This window comes from Canis aureus, chromosome 14 (genome assembly GCF_053574225.1).
Source record: "Canis aureus isolate CA01 chromosome 14, VMU_Caureus_v.1.0, whole genome shotgun sequence".
Classification (NCBI taxonomy): Eukaryota; Metazoa; Chordata; class Mammalia; order Carnivora; family Canidae; genus Canis; species Canis aureus.
Genome location: NC_135624.1, coordinates 5,417,175 through 5,434,987, shown reverse-complemented (window position 1 = coordinate 5,434,987; position 17,813 = coordinate 5,417,175). Strand labels below are relative to the sequence as shown.

At 37.7% G+C, this 17,813-nt stretch overlaps 1 protein-coding gene across 3 annotated transcripts in view; it reads left to right on the top strand.

Moving 5' to 3' along the window:
* The first annotated feature begins 455 nt into the window (after nt 1-455).
* The window catches only part of ANKRD46 (ankyrin repeat domain 46), a 31,444-nt gene continuing 14,086 nt past the window's right edge, over nt 456-17,813 (top strand). For 2 of the 3 annotated variants that reach the window (XM_077846785.1, XM_077846787.1), the window contains exon 1: nt 456-575. The gene's annotated coding sequence lies outside the window, so the exon portion shown is untranslated. Of the gene's footprint in view, nt 576-1,209; nt 1,231-17,813 lie in introns of those variants that run through there. The other variant, XM_077846786.1, reaches the window with a different exon arrangement.

Below are 17,813 nucleotides of genomic sequence, written 5' to 3'. Positions count from 1 at the left end.
CCACATTTTCAGTGAGATTTGGCTGTATACATCTTGCATTTAGTCCAGGAATCCTAAAAAGTAGGATGTAAATATTCAAACCATTTTTGACAAAAAAAAAGCGTCATATTTTTAGGATTATGGCAGTCAGTTGCTATTATGAATATATCCATCTGAGTTATTAGCCTTACCTAGAGGTCGGTGACTATGGATGCTCACAGCTTTTAATAAAAGTATCCTTGCTTTGAAGCCTTCATTTAGCTGAGGGGTTGGGATGTTAAATATTTAGAAAAAGGACGTGAATAGTGCAAAATGCTCCTGAACTCAGGCTGGAAAAACTTCTTCCTGGGCTGTCATTGTCTTCTGCCCACGCGCAGGCTCCGTCCTTTCCCGAATTCGAGCAGGCGCCTTCGGAGCGGAGCGTCCGGTTCTGGGGAAGCCGAGTCGCCGCGCGGGCCTCCCGCCTGCAGGGGGCGCACCGTCCGGCGCGGCGTGAGGCCGCTCTAGCCCCGGGGCAGCCCGGCCTGTCTCTATGGCCCGCCCCTCTCCTCCTCTCCACCTGCAGCCGCCGCCGCCGCCGCTCCGCGGGGTCGCAGGTACGTGGGCCGGGGCCCGTGGGCGGCCCCAGGGCCGAGCCGGCGACACCTCCCCGGAGAGCCCCGGGCCGGGGGCGGGCGCGAGGCTGCCCGGGTGCCCGGGTGCCCTCGCCCCTACGCGGCGGCCCTGAGGGAGCCCGAGCGGGCGTCGCGGGTCCGGCGGGCGGCCCGGGCTGTGCCGCTCGTGAGGGCCGGGGCGAGGCCGGCCAGGGCTCTCGTGCTGTCGCGGGGAGAGGCTGCGGGCGTCGCGGGCCCGGGGCGCGGCGGGAACGCGGCAGCAGGCGGCGGGCGAGAGGAGGGTGCGGAGGGTGCGCGGCTCGGCGTGTGGAGGCGGCGTTGGCCTGGTCGCGTGCGGGGCCGGGAGGCGGGTGTTTACCCTCCGGGTTTCCGGTCCGTGCTCTGCCTGGAGGGAAAGGGACGCGTATTCTTTAAACTTGGCTGCTGACCGTAGGTAAAAGACGCACTGCTGCTAGTGCTGGTGCGCGGTGTTTAAGACGGTGAGGCGCTAGGGAGGAGCGCCCCGCTTCAGCACCGTAGGAGCGGTGGTACGGGAATGCCGGTCGTCCCCATCTCCGTGCTCACTAAGCGTCCGGCCTGGTGCTCAGTGTTGGGAATACCTAATCCCTCTGATCAATCCTCGCAGCAGCCCCGTGAGGTACCGTTTCCATTTTACAGATGAGGAAACTGAGCCCGGAGAGTCTGAGCAAACTTGCCGAGGGTCGGGCAGCCAGCAGAGGGAGAGCTGGGTTGAGCCGAGCCGCCTCTGCCGTTCTCCAGCGTCCTTGCTTCTGTTCCCTGTCCAAGCATGTTCCAGAGGGATTTGCTTGCGTGTTTGTTTAATTTGATTGGTAGCCTGAACGGACTTCTCGCAGCCTTAATTTTCGTGGCTATCTGCAAAAGCCCTATCCCAACTCCTTTTTGGTTTTTAAGGAGTTTAATGAGAAAAATGTTTGCTCTTTGAAGATTGTAGTGGATAATAAGTTAAGCTTGGTCGAAGCCCTCACCGCTATCCATGCACTTTGATGTGAAATAGACGTGGGTTCATTTGGCTGTTTACAAGCTTCATTACTTTTCTTCATTACTTGTGCTTTGATACCGTTTTTAGTGAGTTCACTTTGCCTTTGCAATGTTAGGACAGTAGTGCTGAAGGAAAATGAAGATTTTTTGATGACCCTAAGTTAATACCTCCCTGGATATAGGAAGGATATTGGAGAGCCTGAAGATTTTTGGCATGTTGCTTAGAGCATATGGAGTCACTTACTAGGAAGGATAAAGAATTTCCACAGTTCCATGAACGTCAGAAGTGAAGTCCTATTTCCCTTAAGGAGGGAGATTGGATACTGTAGTCTCTCAAATCTCTTAGCCTTATCAGGATTTAAAAGTTTGCATATTCAGTATTCTTGTAGCAAATGTATATTGAGTGCCTTCCATGGCTGGACATTGTTCTACACACTGGGGATGGAAGCCTGAAAAAAACAAAACAAAACAAAAAAAACAAAAAACGTGTCTTTGTCTTCATGGAGCTTACTTTCCACTGGAGGAAGTGAGAGTGGGTACAATAAACAAAATAATTTGAGAAAATTAAAATATATCCAGTCAGAAGGTAACTGTTGCTAAGAAGAAAAATAAAGCAGCTGAGGGGGATAGGAAGAAGCAGGTGCAGTTTTAAAATAAGAAGCAGATACAATTTAAAAATGAGGAAGATTCTTGAACAAAACAAACACAACAACCATGGGGCTGCCTAGGGGAGGAGTATACCAGAGATTTCCAGCCTTACTGGAGGACCAGCAAGAAGGCGGGTGCATTTGAATGGAGTAAGGGAGGGCAGGATGGGGTCTGAGAGCTAACTGGTCCTATAAAGATCTTGGCTTTTTCTCTGAATAAGGAGGGGAGTGGGTGGAAGGTTTTGAGCAGAGGAGTTGGAGGATCTGACTTAATGTTTTTAAAGAGTCGTCGCTCTGCCTGCTGTGTTCAGAATTGACGGGGGCAGGGGGTGGTGGGCAAGGATGGGAGAGGGGAGACTGGTTGGAAGTTGGTTCAGGAATCTAAACGAAAGGTGATCGGGGCTTAGACCAGGTGCTAGTTGCCAGGATTTACTATTGATGGATTGGAGGTGCAGTGTAGAGGTAAAAGAATGAAACCTAACTCTAAGGCCTTTGGCCTGCTGTTGGAAGGATGGAGTTGCTGTTTACCGAGATGGGGAAAATTTAAGGGCAGAAGAGATAAGGGGAGGTGGATAGAGTGGGAATTAAGAGTTTTAGATGTGTCTGTCAGGTTTGAGATGCCTGTTCACATGGGATTATATGAGGCTGGAGTTTATGGAAAGATTGGGACTCGAAATAGAAATTTTATTTAAAACCATGAGATTGAAAAACAAGACAAAACAAAACGAGATTGTATGAGATCCGTTCTAAAGAAATGAAGATTGAGCTCTGGGCTTTCCATATTCAGTGGTTGGGGAGATTAAGAACCTCAAAGAAAGCCTTTGAAGGTAGGAATGTGGAGTGCCGGAAGCCAAGTGAAGAGAGTGTTCCAGGAAGGAGAAAGTGATCATCTGTGTCTCCTCTTGCTCAGTGGACAAGTTATGTAAGATGAGGACTGTGAAACAGCCGATGGATTTAGCAATGCAAAGGTCCTTGGTGACCACGCAAGAGCATTTTCAGAATAGTGGGGGAGAAACCCTGGGCTAAAACCTGGTTTATAGAGAGAATGGGAGAGGAATTGGGAGAGGAATTGGAGTCTATAAGTAATAGACAACTCTTTAGAAGAAGTTAGCTATAAGTTTCTCATATATAAATTATTAGAAAGCACTGTAGTCATTTCCGTGGTAAATAATTTTACTTCCAGCTTCATCTGCTTAGCAGCTGGACTTGGATTATTTTGTTAATGACTGGTAGAATTAAATAACTATACTACTACTGATAATAACGTATTATTAACCTTCAAAATCAATACACCTAGAAGCTTATCCTTCGTATATAACACATTTCAGGACTCATGAAAATGCTTAGGTGGAGTGTGTTCTTTTGCCACTTTGTTCTTACCTTATGTTAAAAAATAATTAACTTACAAGTGTTATAGGCTGTGCATTTAAAAATAAAAATACATGCATCCAGAAATTGGATTTATTTTGAAGTGTGCTATCTCAATAGTAGTAAGAACTGACTGTGCCGATATACATCCATTCTGTTATAAAAATTAATTCATAAGTAACAAAATAAAACTACACTTCTGTTTACTTGAAAAGTGTGAAGACTAATACTTCATTGCAACTAAATAATAATATAAGGCAGCATGGTTTAAAAAGGAAGTAAATGTAGAAAAGCAGTGCAATTTTTATTTGAAGTCATGAGTTCAGGTTCTTATGTTTGCCCTGAGTTAGTTAATGCCCAAAATACAGAGTAATCAGTAAGATATACAACATATAGCAGATTTACAGGATCTTAGCTGTGGATATAAACTCTTTCTTTGATCTCATGTACTATTTCCATAGTAGGTACCGCATTTGTTGCATTGTAAAGATTTGAAGTGATTAAAATATTTCAAAGGTTAGGGTTATAGCTACTGATTTTTTTCAATCCTTTAATCTTATCTGGAAGATTTCAGGTCCTTCAGTCCCTTTTTTTTCAGTTGAGGGAAGTATTTTCTTAATTTTATACCTATTGTTTTGTGTTTTCATTTTTTTTCTGTGAGAATTTTTCATGGGTTGGCTCTGGTTTCTAGTTGTATTAATTGTGTCACACATTCTTTTTTCTTCTCTTTTGCATCACTTTGTAAGTAGGCCTTTCTGTCTGGATTTGATTTTCTGTGATATATATTCTGTTTCTTACTGCTCACCATTTGGATTTTAAATTTATGTTTTTATTTACCTAACAGTTTTGTTTTATCCCAGTCTCCTAATACTATTTTTCCCCAACCTGCATTCTTAATTTTTTTGCATATTCCTAAGAACACATTTTTTTCTTGGATTTTTTCTCAATTTCTTATTATAAATAACTTTCAGTGGTATGCTTTTCTTCATGTAGATCTAACGAACCTCTTCTGGTTCAGAATTTTTCATTTACTCCATGTTGACTTTCTTTTGTTATTCGTCCTTTAAAAATGGAAGAACTTTTGAGATTGTCACTATACTGTGAAATGTCATGCCAAATTTGTTTAGTACCATTCTACTAAAGACTTTTGCTAGATTTCTTATAAGGAAAATAATTATGGAATTGGATTGTGTGTAGGCATTTTATAAAGAACTCCGTTGTGGTGTTTGTAAAAGATTTACCTATTTAAAATAATTTTCACTATTATTAAAACTCAAGTTTATAGTTAGAGCTTTGTAATAAAGTCCTTTTTCCCAAACCAGTAAGTAGACTTAAGAATGATCAACTTAACTTAAAATATAAAAATAAAATCAGTGAAAAAGGAACAGCTAATTTCCAGATTAAAAAGATGCTTGTTCCTTTTTCTTCCAGCTTTATTAAGGTATTAGTGACAAATAAAATTGTACTTATTTAGGTTACATGACATGATTTTTTTTTTAAGGGGTACAATGTGTTGACTTAGTATTCTTCTACACTGTAAATGATTACCGCAGTCAGGTTATTATAACACATCCATTACCTCACATAGTTACCTTTGTGTGTGTGTGTGTGTGAGTGTGTAAATACTTAAGATCTACTCAGCAAATTTCAGGTGTACAATAAAGTAATACTAAGTATAATCACCATACTGTACGTTAGAACTTCAGAACTTAGCCATCTTCTGATTGAAAGTTTGTACATTTTGACCAACATCTTTTCCTCCACCCTTCAGTCCGAGGTAACTACTATTTTTTTTTTTTTAATTTTTATTTATTTATGATAGTCACAGAGAGAGAGAGAGAGAGGCAGAGACACAGGCAGAGGGAGAAGCAGGCTCCATGCACCGGGAGCCTGACGTGGGACTCGATCCCAGGTCTCCAGGATCGCGCCCTGGGCCAAAGGCAGGCGCTAAACCACTGCGCCACCCAGGGATCCCCGGTAACTACTATTAATATTTTCTGGTTCTATGAGTTAGGCTTTTTTAAAATTCCACATATAAATAAGAGCATACAGTATTTATCTTTCTGTGTCTGGCTTATTTCACTTAGCATAATGCCCTCCATGTTTAATCATGGTATTGTAAACAGCTCTCTTTCATGCAACCATAAACACATATATACCAAAGGAATTCTGACATTTGTGTGTATTTGATAAGCTATCCAGTAAGTAGTACTTTTTTCCCCCAAGAAGTTTGTGCCTCTTAATCTCCTTCACCTATTTTACCCTCCTCTCCGACAGGCAATTTGCAGTTTGTTTTCTGTATTTATGAGTCTGTTTCTGTTTGTTTTAGATTCCACATAAAAGTGAAATCATATGGTATTTGTCTTTATTTGATTTATTTCACTTTGCATAATACCTTCTAGGTCCATCCATGTTGTCACAAATGACAAGATCTCATTCTTTTTAATAGCTGAGTGATACTCCATTGTGTGTATATGTATGTGTGTGTGTGTGTGTGTGTATATACACACACACACACACACACTCCATATCATCTTTATCCATTCATCTATGGATAAATACTTGGGTTGCTTCCATAACTTGACATTGTATATAATGCTGTCATAAGCATAGGGGCATATATTCTCTTTACAAATTAGTGTTTTTATTTTCTTTGAGTCAATACCAGTAGTGGAATTACTTGTTCGTATAGTTTTCCTATTTCTAATATTTTGAGGAACCTCCATACTATTTTCCATAGTGGCTGCACCAGTTTACAGTCCTACCAACAGTACAGGAGTGTTCTCTTTTCTCTATATCCTTGACGACCCTTGTTATTTCTTATTTTTTGTGACTAGCCATTCTGACTGGTGTGAGGTAATATCTCATTGTTTTGATTTACATTTCCCTGATGATTAATGATATTGAACAGCTTTTTCAGTATTTTTCTTTGGCCATCTGTATGTCTTTGGAAAAATCTCTAATCAGCTTCTTTGCCCATTTTTAAGTTGGATTATTTGTCTTTTTTGGTGTTGAGTTCTGTAAGTTTACATATATTCTGTATATTAACCCCTTATCAGATATATCATTTACAGATATCCTCTCCCATTCAGTAGGTTGCCTTTTGTTTTGTTGATGGTTTCTTGTGCAAAAGCTTTATATTTTGGTGTAATCCCAATAGTTTGGTTTTGGTTTTGTTTTCCTTGCCTGAGGAGACATATCCATAAATATGTTGCGAGGTACTAATAAGTAGTACTTTTCACAAATTTCTGAATATAATCAATGAAAAGATATGTGATAGTGTTACGTAGGGATGGTAGCAAGTCAGTCAGAAATAACTGCAAGAAAACATAGTTTACTTAGCTGTCTTTTCCACAGTAGGTCTTTATGAGACTAGATACTTTGATTAAAACTAATCAAATAACATATGTATTTTCTCTTACTAATTATGTCTTTTTTTCCTTTAACCCAGGTTTGTTTGTTTGTTTGTTTATTTATTTATTTATTTATTTATTGAGTAGGCTCCACACCTAGTGTGGAGCCCAGTGTGGGGCTAAAATTCACAACCCTGAGATTAAGACCTGAGCTGAAGTCGAGTCAGACACTTCCCACTGAGCCACACAGGTGCCCCAACCTAAGTTTAATTTTAAAATAAAATGTCCTGAGTGTGACATTGTTGGAAGAGTTTAGGCATTTGTAACTTTGGTGGCATTTTTAGTTCTAAAGTCAGTCACTTTTTCCCCAATTACCAAATGGCACTGCTTCTTTCATTTAAATCTTTCTCTACCCTTTCCTGATCTTTTGGCTGTGTTTTGCCTATTACTTTGTCTTAAAAAACAAAAAACAAAACAAAACAAAACAAAAAACCACCTCACATTGCCTGTGTTTTGCCTGCTGTTACGTTGATTTTGTCTTAAAAAACAAAAACTCGTAATGTCTATAAAAAGGCTTTTCCCACAGTGAGCTTATTTTTATCTTAGTTGTTTACTCAGAGTATCTTTTCAGCTTGTTCTCTGGGTTATCTCCTTGGTCAATTCCTAGAATTTACCCAGCTTTCAGTCAGCATCCAATTCCTTATCCTGTTTAGATGTGGGATTTCTAGGCTTCATTCATCTCCTTTTTGAAGCAAGTAATATATCCTTAACACTCCACCCTTCCTTTGACCTGAGTCTTTTGCTGAAACATGTAATACAAAAAAATATCTTTTCCTTTTTAGAAAACAGTGACAGGGCATATAGCAGTAGGTTAGGTATCAGTAGTAATGACCACTTTAGGTTCTGTGTTATTTAAGCATCTGGCTCTAAGTAACAAACTTAAACTGTCAGTAAAGAAACTTTACTTATGCCTGTATTTTAAGAGTCCAGAGTTAATATGTGCCTCAAACGAGGTTTAATCAAGGCTTGATTCTATTTTTCTGTTTACTTTGTATGCTTCCTGTAGTATGTGTGTGTGCATGCATGCATATGTGTGTGTATGTGTGCACACGTATATAAAATATATGTCAAGATGACCAAAGCAATTTTAGGTGCTGTTTACATACCATATTTTCAGGATAAAAGGAGAATATATCACTCTAGCATTCCAAGCAGAGTCTTATTGGATTGGTCACATATCTACCTCTAAATAAACCACTACAGCCAGGGGAATGTAATTATTACATGGCTTAATATAATCAGTGCTGACCCCTTCAGAGCATATCAGCAGTGAAGAAGTAGGCTGTTGGGTCCTGTGGGGCAGAAAAACATAGGACTAGATACTAGGTAGGCAGCCGATGTGTCCACTACAGTGGCAGTAGGCTTCTGAGGATAGAAAAATATATATAGTTGGTTTTAGATCAAAATAGTACATTAAGTTCATGTTTCAGTACATGGCAATAATTGATCAAACATAAAAAGGAAGATGTAGTCAGAACAATAAATAAACATCTCTATAGAGTAGAAGCACAGTGTGGTGAGTGGAGCTGCAGCTAGCTGTTCTGGAAGTGGATAGTGGCGGGCAAATATTTGGCTTCTGCTGGGTGGTGAGGATTAAAAGTGCTCCACAGACAGGAGTGGAGTAAGGTTATGGCTTAAAGTCAAGGCTTTGGGTAAAGATTCCCTAAGCATGAAAGGAGTCTAAATAAAACTGTTCTTGACTGCTGCTGGAATCAGAGGGCTTAAAGAAGCTGGACCTAGCAAGGCAGAAGGACATGACAGTCTTAACAGCCAGGAACTGAACCAGACTTTGGCTCAGTGATTAAATCTGTAATAGCCCACTATTACTGAGAGACAGAAGTTCAACTTACCTTGTATAAGACCTGGCTCTGAACTACATTCCCAGGTGGCAGGTTGGATGGAGGCAGCTATCCGAAGGAGTCAGCATGGGGGAGAAGGAATGGAGAACAAAACAAACAAATAAACCTTTCTCAAAATAAGCTTGCTGCACAAATTCCAAAAGGAATAAAGATGCTAAGTGCTGAGACCTCATCCAGTAATATTAGCACTGGCACACAAATTCAGTCCTGAAGTAAACAATTTTAGAGCACCATCCAGCAAAGACTTTTAATTAAGTGTCTATATGCTCAAAGAGAAAAAGGACTCACATTTATTAAAAATGAATAGTAAATTATGAAACAAAAAGGAACAACAGGTGAATGTGAAGAATTAATTAGAACTCTTAGGAATGAAAACTTAGAGTATGAGTTTTTTGTTTTGTTTTGTTTTGTTTTTTTTAAGTGTAGTAAACGTTTAGGCTCAAACCAGCCTGAGCATAAGTGAACTAGAAGATGGTGCTAAAACTGCACCTAGAATGTAGCACAGAAAACCTTTTTTGTTTGTTTGTTTTTTAAGAAAAGGATAAATTGATCATTGAGTTTCCAACATCTATCTAAAAGGAAGATATTGGTTGAAAAGCACTTTTTGAAGAGAATTTGCCAGAATTCAAGAAAGGCATGAGTCCTTGGAATTCAGAATGTATTTGTAATCTAAGCTGGCTAAATAAATCCTCCTAAATAGAGAATCCCAGTAAAACTGTAGTACAGTAAGGATAAAGTGAAACATTTTAAACCAGACAAGGAAGAATACATTCCTACACAAGAACAACAACCAAACTGAGGCAGTAATAGATGCCTAGAATCATCAGCGAGAGCTTCAAGGTAGTGAGGGAAAGTAACTGACCGCTTTAATAACCTCATGATCACCTGAATTAAGAATAAAGTCAAGTTAAACCAAATTTGTGAAGACTGAAAAGAGGGTACTTCTCATAGATCCTCACTAAAAGAAGTGGAGAGTGAACTTCAGAAGAGTGAATCCAGAGGGAGGCAGTGGGATTTTTTGAAAAAGAATGATCTGATTGATAAAAAGTTGACAAATTTAACCTTTTTTTTGGGGGGGGGGAGGTGGGGTTTGGGAGAGGTTTTTTTAAACATAAAGCTAAAACTTTGCAATCATGGAGTGGTCTATGGTGGTTAAAGTATATTCTGGTCATTGTGTTCAGAATAAAATTCTAGATATTTTTAGACTTCAAGAAACATTATTAACCTGTATGTCAAAATTTTTAAATAACTGGTTGAAGAAAAGAAATATATTCAGTGGTTTCTAAGAGAATATGTGGGGGGGGATAATAATGCAAGAGATGGTAGGAAAGAAGCAATTTTTTTAAAAAGATGATAAACAGAAAGCATACAAAATAGGTGGAAATCAGTTCAAACAGGTTAGAAATCATAAAAAATATAAGTTGGTTAAATTCACCTATGGGGAAAAAAATCTTTAAAAAACAATCTAGTTTCCTGTTTACCAGACATACACCAAAAACAAAACTATACATAAAGGTTGACATAAGAAAATAATCCTCCCAAAGTTATAACCATAGAAAGCTGATGTAATAATGTTAATATCATTAATATCAAATGTTGAAGAAACATTAATAGGAATAAAGAAGCACACTAAAAAAAACAAAACAAACAAACAAACAAAACAATCTTCCAGGAAGATAGAGCAGTGATGCATGTAATTAAACATAGTCTCAAAATGTAACCCCAGATTAGATGGGATTACAGAAAGAATTGATAAATCCATTGTCATGGGGAAAAATTGTAACACTACTTTCAGAAACCAGTATATCAGATAGAAAAAATTGGAAAAATATAGAATATTTCCATAACTACATTAACAAGATTGATAAAATGTATGTATATCAAGAGTAGAATCCTGTCTTCAACCAATACTTCATACATTCTTTTTAGTTACACATGGCACATTAACCAAAAGAAAAGTCTTATAAATTTTAATAAATTCTTACCCCAAAGACCATTTTCTTTTACCACAATGCAAATAAATTAGAAATTAACAAAAAGGTTTTCAAATCCCACGCTTGAATATTTTTTTTTTAAATAGAGAGACACACAGAGAGAGGCAGAGACATAGGTAGAGGGAGAAGCAAGCTCCCTGAGGGGAGCCTGATGCAGGACTCAATCCCAGGATCCCAAGATCACAACCTGAGCCAAAGGTACATCCTCAACCACTGAGTCACCCAGGTGCCCCCCATGTTTGAGTATTTAAAGTGCATTTCTATATAATTAATAGGTTTAAAGAGGATGTCACAGAAATTATATAATATTTAAACAACAATATGAAAACCAATGGGGTCCAGTTGCCAGTTGACAATTAAATGTAAATGTATAGATTTTTTTTTTAATTTAGAGATATAAGTACATTTTTTAAAAGATAGATTAAAGGTGAGTAAAAGAGAGGTGCCTGTGTGGCTCAGTGGCTGTCTTTGGCTCACATCATGATCCCAGGGTCCTGGAAGAAGGAGAGAGAACCCTCAAGCAGACTCCTCACTGAGTGTGGAGCCAGAGTGAAAAAAACTTTTTAAGTATTTATGTCTTGGGACATACCAAGGGAATTATATGCAGATCCAGGTAGCTAAAAACATAAGATCCTTAGTCACTAACCACTTTTTCTCATTGGTCACAATGACCTGGTAGGTCTCTGAGCATAAAATAGTTACTTGGAAAACTGGTAAGAGGGATTTGCCAGCCCTATTCCCATTTCTAAAAAATTCCCTAGAACTCTGAGTACATAGGCTCAAATTGAGCCAACTCTTAGATCTGCCATTTTAACAGGAGAGGTTTGTAGGGGCCACGTTTCAGTTGGAAAGAAGATTGCCATACTTATTGTCCTTTAACTCCATTACTGTTCATAGACAAAGCTATCAGGACTGCCAATTCAGCTCTGCCTTAGAACACTGGTGTTTCCCACTTTGTGCCCCACATCTTAGGTTCCTAAGTGGCAGCATGAGGAAAGCTCAAGTCAAAATATACAGCTTTTCCCTGTAATCCTTATTTTTATCCTCCTAAAATGGACTAAGAAATTTAGGGTAAAAAAATCGCTATTTCTCTTTCCTTGAACGTAGAGTCATTTCTAAGTATGTCAATCTCTATTTTCTTTTCTCTGGATATCAGAAGATGCCTCCCCAGTCCAAGGGGGGGCGGGGCGCAGGAAAGGAAACAAAGTCTCCCTTTAAAGTCTCAGACCATCCTTTACTCCCTTCCTACCAAAGGGCTTATCCTTAATTCTTACTTCCAGTAGGGAAAAAGAGGAAATGTCTCCAATGGTGGTCCTTCTGTAGCTATATATAACCATGCCATTTTTAGAGGCTGTTTTGTTAAATTCATTCTTTAGTCCTCTGTTTAGTTGTTTTTTTTTTTTTTTCATGGTATGTCCTTATTTAGGCCCCTAGAGGTTGGAATGTGTGAGGTAGGATGTGGGTCTAATAATGATGTTTCAGGAATTCTTGAATTTTAAGGGTCTACATAGGCCATCACTGTAAGCAATGTGGAGCTCTAGACCACAGTGATTCACATAGCTTCACATGCAATCAGAGCACATCTCAAGTCTACTAGATCCTCTGCAGGCTTGTTTAGCCTAGGGAGGGCCCTTGTCCACCCTATGTCACTAGAATGGATGTTCTGCGTGAAGGATGCAGTACATGCTAACACTCATCTGGTGCACAATTTAAAGCATTAGATGGGGACAGATTACAATAGAATTGTGACAGACTTATGTTGAAGATGATGTATGGTGAATCATGAATGGAGCTAGAATCTTGGGGGTAAGGGGTAGTTTGCTTGTAAAATAGCATGTAAAGTTACAGCTTTTTTGGTTCTCACTATCCTTTTTTTTTTCTTTTTTAAATTGTATTTATTTATTCATGAGAGAGAGGCAGAGACACAGGCAGAGTGAGAAGCAGACTCCCTGTGGGGAGCCTAATGTGGGACTGGATCCTAGGACCCCAGGATCACACCCTGACTGAAGGCAGATGCTCAACCACTGAGCCACCCAGGCACCCCTCTCAGTATCTTTATATGTAAGATAAGGAGATTGGGTTGGATGATCCTGAATGGCCCTCCTGGCTGTATAAACTTCATGGAAGTGTTCCAGTTTCTCCTAGAACAGAGTCTTGTGCCTTCAGACTATTTGAGGTGAATCTGGTTTACATTTTCTGAACTATTTAGAAAATGAGGAATAATTTACAAATATTATAGTTCCTCTATTTTTAAATAACACCAAATAAGTAGGGATGTCATTTTTTTTGAGGGGGGGAGAGGCATAGGGAGAGGGAGATGGAGGAAGAGAATCTCCATTTCACAACCCTGAAATCATGACCTGAGCCGAAATCAAGAGTCAGATGCTTAACTCAGCACCCAGGTGCCCCCAGGAATGTCTTTTTTTTAGCACTTTAATTTTGTATAAATGAAGTCTGCTAAGGTGGGTTTAATGAGATTTGGATTTCCAGATAATCCTGGAATCATATTTATGCCATTAATTTGCTTGGTAAATTTTTTTTGAACTGAGGTGTAATTGGCATACAACATTATGTTAGGTAAACTTTTTTTTTTTTTTTAAGGAAAAGTGAGTTTCATCTCAACTCTGAATTTTCACTGATTATAAAAATTATTGAGAATTATAATAATAAGTAAGTGTAAGGTAAAATAAAGAGAAGAGGGAGTGCCTGGCTAGTCAGTAGATCACGGGACTGTTGTTACCAGGATAGTGAGTTCAAGCCCCACATTGAGTGTGGAGGTTATACACATACATACACACATACATAAACAAACTTTAAAAACAAAAACAAAACAAATCTCAAAGGCGCTCCCTCCTTTTGCTCTATTCTTGTCCTAGATGGTAAAGTTGCACTTGAAGCCCAGGTAGGCCACAAGGTGGCACCATTAGGTCATCAATAAAGTACTGCTGTTTTAAAAAAAAAAAATTTTTTTTAAATCACTATTACAAAAATAATCCATGCTCATGAAAGACTTCAGATTGACCTTCCAATGCTTATTTATTATATAATTACAAACTATAAACTGAAGACTTCCTGTGGGGGAAAGTCCCCTGCTAAGAATTTTAAACATGTTAAAATTACATTGTAAAGATTTTGGAAAATACTGAAAAATATTAGAATAAAGTAAAATATCCATGATTCCAGTAATCCATTTGTGAACAATTAATTTTTATTTTAAGCCAATATTTTTCCAAAAGTTGAATTGAACTAAATTTCAATAATGCAAAAATATAAGTAGTACAAACATTGGAGGAAGTATATGTCAGAAATCCTTGGTTGGGGTTATTTGATTTTCTGATGGAGAAAGAAAAATTTAGACAAGTGTTTTCTCACTATCCCAAGGAGTAAGAAATACTTGAGAATAATGAGTCCAGGAATTTAGTCACTTTCAATAAAGTAGAAAATATTTCCAAATATTTTATTGTTGTTTTCTCACACTTAAAAAAAGACCACTTTGAGAAGATTGCAAAGAGTTAATTCAGAATATATGGCTGAATGTTTCCTGTAACCATGTGACTGATGTTTCCGGTAAAGTAAGAAACATTTCCAGATATTTGTTGTTTTTTTTCCTGCAGTTTGAAAATTTTACTCTGGTTGAAATGATTATAAGGAGTTAATTTGGAGTGTGTGGGTAGACTAATGTTTCCCTTTATGTAATCTTTGATGAAAAGTTTCCTAAACTAATTCATTATATGAAAAAGAATCTTAACAAACCAAAGTTAGCGCCATCCTTTTTTTTTTTTTTCCTATAATATGAGGATAATGATAATGCTTAACCTTATAGGGGTTTATAAGAGGATTACATCAGCCATTCCAGGAAAACCACATAAATAGTGCCTGGAATATAATAACTTAATAAATGTTAAATATTATGTATCCCATGTTGCTAAGCAGTTGTTGCATAGTAATAGCAGACATAAATAAATCCTTGTTTCTTTTTCCACTAAGCTTTGTTTCCTGAGGACATCTGCTAAGTAATACTTGATTAGCCCACTTTCAATATTATGAACTTAAACATATTGAACTGGCCTTTAGTGGCATTTTGTAATTCATACATTTCAAATTAACCTCACCTTTATTGCTTTAATAAAGTTGTAATTATGAAATAATTGATAACATATCATTGAAGAAATCACAAAATTAAGAATTTTAAACAAATCAGACTTGAAAATACCACAAAATTAGATATAAAGTAAAAATGTATCTGTAGTAGATCCAGATCTATCTAAAAATTACTTTTTGAACTTCTCTTAATTATTCTTGAGACTTGGAAGTAAAATTCAGAAGGTTCTACTTAAAAACTTCCTGCTTCACATGCTCTTCATGATGCTGGAATATCCTGAAAGGATAATATTTTCAATTTTTTAAATTTACTTGCGTACTTTCAAAAAGGGGGCTACCCTTTTTCTTTCTTAGGAACTCAAAATAAATATCCACATATTTTGGCTTTATTTTGGGCAGATATCTCAAAGGTTAAGAACTGAGATCCTAGCTGTATGATCTATGAGAATTTATTTCCCAGGGCCTTCCAAAACAATCTTCCAAAAAATGGGTATATAGGGATTCTTAAAGAGATTCTTTTTTTTTTTTTTTTTTTTATCTCTTAAAGAGATTCTAATAAAAGTAAACTGTATAGTTTAAGATGAATGATACACCAGAATCTTTGAAGTTTTATTGTGAGCAAAGCAAGTGTTGTATTAGAATTGCTGTCAAAGTAAAATTATTTGTCCATAAAGAAATAAGACAAGGGGTACCTGGGTGGCTCAGTTGATTGAGCTTTCATCTTGGTTTCCACTCAAGTCAAGTCATAATCTCAGGATTCTGGGATTGAGCCCCATATGGGGCTCCAGGTTCAGCAGGGAGTCTGCTGGAGATTCTCTCCTCTCCCTCTGTCCCTCCCCCCATGCACACAAGGGCTCATGCACACCCTCTCTCAAATAAATAAGTAAATCTTTAAAAAAAGGAGGGGGGGGGGACTACTTCCACATTATAGTGGGATCCATCTGTGTCGTATCTTTTAAATATATTGCCTGAAAATTAATTATGATAGATTTTGACCAAAAATGTTATTTTAAAACTCTCGTGGACTATGTTTTGTTTTGTTTTGTTTTTTTAAAGATTTATTTATTTTCTTGCGGGGGGGGGTAATGGAGGGTAGGGGGCAGAGAGAGGAGGAGACAAGCAGACTCCCTGCTGAGTGGAGAGCCCCAGGCAGGGCTCAGTCCCAGGACCTTGAGATCATGACCTGAGCCAAAACCAAGAATCTGTTGCTTAACCAACAGAGCCACGCAGGTGCCCCTCTTAGATTATAATTGACTTAAAATGTTAATGAATTTAAATTCATGTAATAAGAAAAATGCAAAGCAAATTTTTTTAATGTGCTAAGGAATTTAACAAGAAAATTTTGAAAAATTATAGAATATTATAGAATACAACCATTAAAAATTATTTTGAAAGACTGATAACATGGATGTTCATGATACAGTAAGTAAAAAGTTTAATATTTGTATTAATAGTATGAATTAAAAATACATTCATACAGAGAAAAAAAGCTGGAGGACTATAGCACCAAAATAGTAATAAGTTATTTTTAGTTGGTAGGATAATGGGTAACTTTTATTTTCTTCTCTTTGTTCCTATTTATTAATAAATTTACAATAAGTTATAGAATTAGTAGTAAAAATATTATGTTAAAATCCTGTTAATAAGATGAATTTGAGTATATAATCCACAAAGAATTATTGGGTTCTCTCATGAATAGATTTCAAAAAAAAAAAATGTGCCAGGCAGTATATAATCTGCAAGGATACACAGACATCTCAGACCCATCTCTTGGCATTTTAGAGACAAGGTCTGGCAGGAATTTTCGCAAACAGTTATAAACAAGCAACCGAGCTTTGTATGAACCATTTCCTACTGATCATCTTGATAACTGTATAGAGGTGGCATGGCATATTAGAAATATTGTGAACTAAATTTGAAGCCCGCTCTGCCACTTAAAGCAGTGTGGCCTTAGGTTCATTAACTTCTCTGAGCCTTGATAATTTTTAGGAGACTTTATTAGAGAAATACGGTTATTGAAGATAAGCAGCCTGAAGAAATATTAATGTTTCGAAGGAATTAAATTGTGCAGAGCTAGATTTCTTTTAGATACAGCTTTTTTCTTTGCCTAATATCTGTAGATCTGTGCAGCACTTGGATTTTAAGAACATTAACTCTCAAGTGCTAGCAGTTAGTCCACATAATTGGACCTGCTGCTCCCAAAAGGCCTGATTACTATCATGATCAAGTACAGATTCCTTAATTTAGCATTCAAGATTTGACATCAAACTATCAAACCAATCTTTCAAGAATCTCTACTGCTCATTAACAGTTCTCCAGGGTGATCCTTCAGTAACCCTGCTTATAATGACTTCATTGGAAGTTCTTATTTTATGGTTCTTTGAGGTTATTTTTGTATTTTAAAACAACTGTATCCTTTTAAAAGTTTAAGAATAACCACATGAGGTATAAGAATCCAGATTTGGGCTTCCATTTACTATATAGCACTCTGTTTTAATACTTCTCTGTGACATTAGAAAATGTAGGCAGTCTGATCTGATAATCTGTCTCTCCAGGTGTGCCATTTTTCCCTTGCATTTTGCTGAAGTGTGTTTGATCAAAGTTGCTATGCAGGCATGATGTCAGTCCACTTGAACCAAGAATTTAGCCCTTAGTTTTACCTTTCCCATTGGCCTTTCAAAATGAAAAATAAATGAATACATTATGTATGGTTGGTAATATTCAATATAGAAGACCAATTTTTTTTTTAAGATTTTATTTATTCATGAGAGATGGAGAGAGAGAGAGGTCAAGACACAGGCAGAGGAAGAAGCAGGCTCCATGCAAGGAGCCTGACTTG